We start from the raw sequence: 7,624 nt of genomic DNA on the forward strand, positions 1-7,624 counted from the left end.
TTCACTCCCAGGGCTTGACAGCCAACATGTGGCCAGTGACGACCACACTGGAGGGCCAGACGAGGGGGCGCTGCCCTTGCTGCCACGTAGCCCCCCGGACAGAGGGCCTGAATCTTCCCTGCTCACTGCCCATCCGGAGCCCAGCCCAGGCCTGTCCGTCCATTTCGTCCTCTTCTCTCCAAACTCCTCCGTCCTCACTCTTCTGCGTGTTTGGCCCTCCCCCCCGCACCTCGCTGAAGTCCTTTGCGTGAAGAGCTGTGTGCGATGGTTCCCACACGGTGTCCAGCTCCACCGTTTTCAAATGATGTGACCCTCACGGCCTCCTTGTGATGCCCTTTGGATTCAGAAGGGCAGGTCAGCCGTAATCAGGGGGGAAACAGGCCCGAGAGAATAACCAATATGTTCGAAGTTGCATGCAGACACCGCCATCTCCTGATTTTGGGTCCAGGCTCCTCACAGTCTGTATGCGTCACAGTCACACAGTCCTGGTTTGAAAGACAGGGAGCCCCCCCCCGCCCCGAGGGCCGTGTGGATCCAGGTGGGAAGTGTGTGGGCGCCGCCCCCCGGCTGTGTGACAGGCGCAGACTGCTTCCCTCCTTGGGCCTCGGCTTCTCATCTGGAAACTCCAGGGAGGGAATTGCTACGAAATGAGGCTAACATTTCTTCCACGTGGCCCACAGAAACGTTGGATTAACTTTTTACTCATGGATTACTTTTTACTCTTCTCTCAAATGATTCAAAGACTATTTTAAGATTTCCTGCCCTCTTATTTGGGGTGGCCCCCCATCCAGTGGGCACCATATTGATAATGGAATAACTGGATGATGGATAATAAATGGATAATGGATAATTCATAGGGGCTTTGGGCTTTCCTGATAGCTCGGTTGTTAAAGAATCTGCCTGCAATGCGGGAGACCTGGGTTCGATCCCTGGGTTGGAAAGATCCCCTGGAGAAAGGAAAGGGTACCTACTCCAGTATTCTGGCCTGGAGAATTCTATGGACTGTATAGTCCATGGGGTCACAAAGAGTCGGACACGACTGAGGGACTTTTTCACTTTTCACCTGGTCACACACTTGGGCTTGTCATCCAGGCCTCCCATCCAGGACTTCCTAGAGCAGCAGCTCGTCTCCCACCCCCCAGAGCCTGCCCACCTGCCGAGTCAGAAGCTGCAATTCTCCAAAGTCTCAGGGGATTGGTTTTCTCAAAGTCTGCAGAACTCTCATCCACGCCTGGGATAAGGACAAATGCAGCTCAACAGAAACCTGTCTCCAGGGGACGAAGTGGATACAGGGAGCTTGTCAAACCCTCCCAGTTCCCCTCTGGGGAGCGGGTCGGGGGCTCCCTTGGGGTCTGAGTCCATCCCTATGCAAGAGTCCACGCCATCCTACATCCTACATCATCCAGCCCCAAAACGTGAGCACTTGTACAGAGAGCACTTGGGGCTCTGGGATCCACCCCCAGCCCCGTTCTTCCATCTCATTAACGCTGCCGTGGAAGCTCTCTGGTGGGGCGGCCTTCCCGTGCGTACCCTGGGCTCTGCGATGCCTGTGAAGTTGGGAACAGAAATTGGGTCTGTGGAATACACAGGAATCAGGTGGATACTGGGCAACGTGGCTGTCAGGCACTGAATGGCCTGAGGGGACGCCACCCCTGGGGCCCTCCAGAGACCTAGAGAGACCCACTGTCTCCCACGTGTGGGTAAAAAGAATGGACAGTTGTAGTCCATCAGATTAGAACCTCTGGAAGTGGCTATTTTAGCCGAGAAGACACGACCAGCTGGCAGTCAAGATAAAAATGTCTAATGAAGGCAGAGTGAAGTTCAAAGTGAAAGATGACAAGGCTGAGACTCTGTCTCCACGGATCATCCACTCAGGCCCCCGTGACAACGTCCCACAGACGTGTGTGTTGAAAAACAGAAGTTATCTTCTCAGTCCTGGAGGCTAAAGCTCTGAGATCAAGGGGTCCACAAAGCTGGTTTCTTCTGAGACCTCTGTGTCTGCTTGCCGCCCTCGCTCACATCCTTCTCGTGGTTGTCCCTCTGCACATGTCTGAGTCCCAGTTTCCTCTTCCTTTAAAGACAGCAGTCATATTGAATGAGGACCCACCCCAACAATCTCATTTTCAAAATGCTCTCTTTAAGACCCAGTCTCTAAGCAGTCATGCTCTGAGGCCCTGGGGGTTGTGACCGCGATGTGTGAATCTGGGGACACTATCTGGTCCATAAACGCCGTCTGCACAGCCTCTTGTGAATCATGAGTGGCTTCTGCCACACGTGGACATCCTGTGTCCTGCGCCCCTGGACCAAAAGTCACCATGAAGGCTGGAAGCCAACTGCCTCTCGGGTGTTTTGGCCCCAGAACCTGCCCAGTGGGTGCCCTGCACAGCACAGGGCACCTCCCTGACCCCTCTCAGGGGGGCAGAAATGTGGGTTGAGCTCAGAGATGCTGGGAGTCAGGCTTTCTGATGGGTGAGACCAAATCGCTGGTCTTGAGGATGGGTCCTAAGGGGGACAAGCGCCGTCATTCTGCTCAGCTGCCCTGGGCTTGGCCTTGAGGAGCCAGAGTGACTGGGCAGCTGGTATCTAGTCTCTAGGTCCCTCATTACACAGTTGCCTGGCTCACAGTTTTCTTGCCATCCCAAACTCTAGGGGTGGCATCCTAACATCTAGTTAGGATGGAAAGATGCACTACTGGCAGTCACCCCGAGGAAGAGGCCACTGGGGTGAGTCGGAAGTCAAGGGTAGTCCCCAGAGGCCAATGCCAGTTCCAGGATGAAGGTACCCTGAGAGCTCAAGGAAGTGCAGGGCAGTGTGAAAGTGAAAGTGAAGTCGCTCAGTCATGTCTGACTCTTTGTGACCCCATGGACTATAGCCTACCAGGCTTCTCCATCCATGGGATTTTCCAGGCAAGAGTACCAGAGTGGGTTTCCATTTCCTTCTCCAGGGGATCTTCCCGACCCAGGGACTGAACCCGGGTCTCCCAAATTGCAGGCAGATGCTTTACCCTCTGAGCAGGGTAGCGCAGTGTGGGGTCCCCTAAATTAGACCCTTAGACAAAGATTCATGTGCAAATAGTTAATAAGGGAGAGGGCCCTGGGAGGACCATCAGGAAGTGGCGGGGGAGATGGAAGGGAAGAAACCAGTTGAGCTGGTTTCTTGAGTAGACCACCACCACAGGCAGCTGGTGACCCCAGGCCTGGCCGGCATCCCAGGCTCTAGCATCCTCCTGCTCCTCCTGCCACGTGACCTGTGGTGCTGGCACCTGCAGCAGTCCCTGGAGTCACTCCCTCCATCCAGACCCACCAGAGTGGGACCTTCAACTGTGGCATTTCAGGCTGGAAGGAGCTGGCCATATGTACTGCTGGAGAAGGGCTGGCCATTTCTGAAAGGTGCTTTCACAGTCGGATGATCCGGTGTCTGAAACAAAAATCTGATTCCTTGGGGTTTGCCTTGTATATTTACCCCATCCTCCCAACTTTTTAATGTTGGTATATGCCAAGGCCATTCCTTTATGTTGCAGCTTGCAGAGCTAAAGAAACATGGAGAAGTCTGGAAGTAAACACTTAAGTAAAATGCCTTTAATAGTTCTTGTAAATATCTCAGGTTAAGGAGACCAGCACCAGAACTGACAGAACATAACTTATTTTCCGTTTCTCACACATCAGGTAAAAGATGGATAATCATTTAAAGATACAAATATGAAAGTGAAAGTTGTTCAGTCCTGCCTGACTCTTTGCAACCACATGGACTATACAGTCCATGGAATTCTCCAGGCCAGAATACTGGAGTGGGTAGCTATTCTCTTCTCTGGGGATCTTCCCAACCCAGGGATCGAACCCAGGTCTCCCCCATTGCAGGCAGATTCTTTACTAGCTGAGCCACAAGGGAAGCCCAAGAACACTGGAGTGGGGAGCCTATCCCTTCTCCAGGGGATTTTCCTGACCCAGGAATCAAACCGGGGTCTCCTGCATTACAGGCGGATTCTTTACCAACTGGGCTATCAGAGAAGCCCAAAGAAGATCCTTCGGCAATTGAAAATCAATGTGTACCCTTCATCATTCTGGGGGGGGGGGCAGTGTGCAGAGGGGAGCTGTGTCACCAGAACTGGGGAGACGGCAGGCCACGGGCCTGAAGCGGAGGACAGACTCAGAGGGAAGACCCCCGGCCTGTTCTTCCTCAGTTCTTGGGGCACACTTGCTGGCCCAGGATAGCCCCAGGGAGGGAGCTGCAGTGCTGGCTTCTCTGAGGGAGTCAAGGGGCTGGGACCTGAGTGCTGGCTGCGGGCTGGAAACCCCAAACTGCTCTGTGGAGGAGCCTGCCAACCAGCCGTCTTCTGCAGAACAGGAGGGAGCCTCCGGGCGCCCCCACCTCGCCCCTTCTCTCCTGAAGTAGCACAGAGCTCCTGCTAAACCTCCTTCCACCCTCTGGACCGCTTCTTTGCCAGGACACTGCCTGGTTCCTAGGGGGTAAGTACTTCTTGGAGACCTAGTTACCTCATCTCCAGGAGCACAGGTTAGGGGTGATGATGAGGTAAGATGATGAAGGAAGAGCAGCATAAGAAGCATAAGATGACGTAGGCAGCAGCGGATACTCAGTGAACGGTGGTTGCCACGACCTCCTGGTATGGGGCTGAGGGCAGAGAACTGGGTTTCCCACCATTCCCCCTACAAGGTGAAACAGCAGCAAAGGAAGGGGTAGTGCTTGCTTTCACCTAAGTCTTTCAAGAAACATCCCAGCAGGAGGGAACACTTCGCGGGTGATGGAAATGTTCTGCGTCCTGATTGTGGGGTGGCGGTGACACCCGGATGGCGTCAGCAGCCCGGAGGAGGGAAGAAGTGCTTGGGCTGGGTGGATATACCTTTAGACTCTTCTATCACAGCTCCAGGCGCCGAGTTCAAGGGCAGAGAGCTTTAACTTCTCTGGAATCAAGGGCAGAAAGTTTTAAAGTTTCTGGAATTAAGCCTGAGCAATCTTTCCTGCCTTCTCTCAGATAAGCGGACACACCCACCCGCACGCCCCAGCCCTGGTGTAGAGGACGCTTCACCCACCCAGCTCTTGTCCGCGGGTGTCCGAGCGCCACTGCCCGGACAGTCTGGACGGCGCCCGCCGCCGGTCTTTTCTTATCCAATCGCGCCACCCCGCGGACACCCTGGGCACTGCCGCCTCCCCGACTTGCCATCCCCCGCCCCCCCGCCGCGGGTGTGGAAGGCGGGGGGTTTCAGAAAGTAAAGGCACGCACGTGTGGGAGACTCGCGCGCCTAGGACGGGAGGCAGTTTCACGTCGGGCATTCCCGGGACAATCAACCAAACGCGCTGCAGCTGCGGGCCCTGAGCTCGGCGGGCGGACGTGGCCGCATTGAACCCGTCCAGCCCCCAGCCCGCTGCACCCCCCGCACCCAGCTTCTCAGGAGGCACCCACGGGCCGGCGTCCTTCCTACCCTCAGAGAATCCGGAGCTCCCACGGGGCCTCAGCGCCGGGGCGGGGGGGCTCTGAGCCGGGGTGGGGGGCGCCGTCCTGCCTCCCTCGCTCGGACCCCAGCGTCCGGCGTCGGCGCGGCGTCTCCCTCTGGTGGCCGGACGGCGCGGCTGCATCGCCCACCTTGCGTCCCCCGGAGCGGCCAGCGGCTCGGAGGGCTCACAGCCCACGGTGCGTCCCCCCGGAGCGGCCTGCCGGCACCTGCACCGGATTGGGATCGAGGACCAGCGGCAGTGGCTGCAGCCCCCGACTCGGTGGTGAGCGACAGGTGAGGGTTTCTCCTTCCTAGGACACCAACCCCCCCCCGCTCCCCACCCCGCCCCCGCCAAGCCCAGCTCTCCAGCCCTCCAGTCCTCCATCCAAATCGGAATTCCCTTTCAGCATCGCTCTTTTATTCCCTGAACCACTTGGGCCACCATTCGCCCGCCCTTACAGGGACCGACACGTGCGAGGGGTCGTCTCGGGGTGGTGGACCCCACTCCCTGAGACCCGTCGCGGAGCCCTCCCCATGGCCAGCGCACGCCTGGACCGCAGGACGGCTTTGCTGTTTATGCCCAAATGTAATGCAGACTGGGGCAGGGACTGGCACGTCCTTGGAGGGAGAAGGATGGAGGGAAAATTACAATCGAGTAAACGAGTGGTCCGCAAACGCAGGTGCTCCCATCGACGCGCGGCACATGCCGAGCCCGCCGCCGACTTACACACTCTAATTCGGGTTCGGAGCCGCCGACTCCTCACTGGGCCTGGCCGCGCCTTGGTGGAAAGGCTGTCGGGGACCTCGAGGAGGGGCGCGGCTGCCTCCCGGCGCTCTCCCGGGGCGGGGGGCGAGGCTGGGCGCGCCGGGGGGCTGGAGCGCCTCCTGGCGGCGGCGCGCGGGCCACACGGGGGTCTCCTGCCCCCTACCCCGGCCCGTGCGTCTACGGGTTCCCTGCGCGGCTGGTGGCCGGCGGGCCTGCATTTCTTGACTTGCTCGGGTGGCGGCGCCGAGGCCTACTCGTCTCTTTATTCATAGTGATGCCCCGGGAGGAAGGGGGGTAAAAAATTGAGTCCTTAAAAACCAGACAGGATGGATGGGAGAGGAAAGTGTGTGTGCGTGTGTGTGTGTGAGAGAGAGAGAGAAAATTGGGGCGTTGGTGAAAGCAATAAAACTGAGATCGCTTCCTTGGAGAGATAGCGGTGGCTATAATGCGCTGGGGGATCAGGGGTTTATTTGCAGATCCTGGATAAAAGATGATATATCGACACGGTTTAGAGTGTCATTGCGCCCGGCCTCTCAGGAAGCCACAAGTACATATTTCCTGAAATACCGGCCAACATAATATCTAATCCACACGCCACTTAAGCACGGGAGGGGAACTTCAGCATCTCCAAAGTTCGCGCCTCCTTGCAGAGTTCTGGGCGCTGGAGACCCCACCCGGGCTGGATCGGGTGCGCCCGGACGCCCCCTCCCCTAGTCTTTGTCTTCAGGCCAAGTATCACTTAGTGTAGGGCCTTAATAAATACGTCTGAGAACTGTCCTTATGCTCGGTAAATATTGGATTAGCTTTTCAATGACCAGGCTCTTGAAAAGGCTGGAGAAATCCACACCAGGTCTCGACTAAGCCCAACAGTCAATAGGTAAGGAAAAGACTGTTTCCTTGGCTGGGGTGGGGAGCGTGGAGATGGGGGCTCCTACTCTTATCAAGTTAGATGATTCTACTAAACATGACAGCAGTTGTGGAAAATAGAAAAACAAAGGGGGTGGTCGCCTGAAATTTGGATGAGCTGGAACTTCCACCTGGAATCCTTGATGGATTCTATTTCTATTTCCATACAGCGCACAGCCTCAGCAAGAATTCGTTTTGTCTAACACATTTTCTGTTTGGGGACTCCTTTCGAGAATTTCTGACTTGGCTCTAGGGACAAGGTATGACCCAACAGCTCTCTGACTGCCCCACTAACTTCGGAGTGCTTAGGTGAGGCAAAACTGGGCAAATTCTTTGGGAGTCCCTCTCTGCCTTCCTGTTTTCCAAAGGCAACGATGCAGGAGACATTGAGAATTAAAGAGGAAGTCCCTTTCTCCTCCAGCACGGAGGTACTGGTCGTGAAAGAAGTTTCTAAACTGGTTTCCCGTGGTGGCACCGAGTTGCCAGGAGGGTTGGGTGCATA

This window comes from Cervus canadensis, chromosome 10 (assembly GCF_019320065.1).
Source record: "Cervus canadensis isolate Bull #8, Minnesota chromosome 10, ASM1932006v1, whole genome shotgun sequence".
Taxonomy (NCBI): Eukaryota; Metazoa; Chordata; class Mammalia; order Artiodactyla; family Cervidae; genus Cervus; species Cervus canadensis.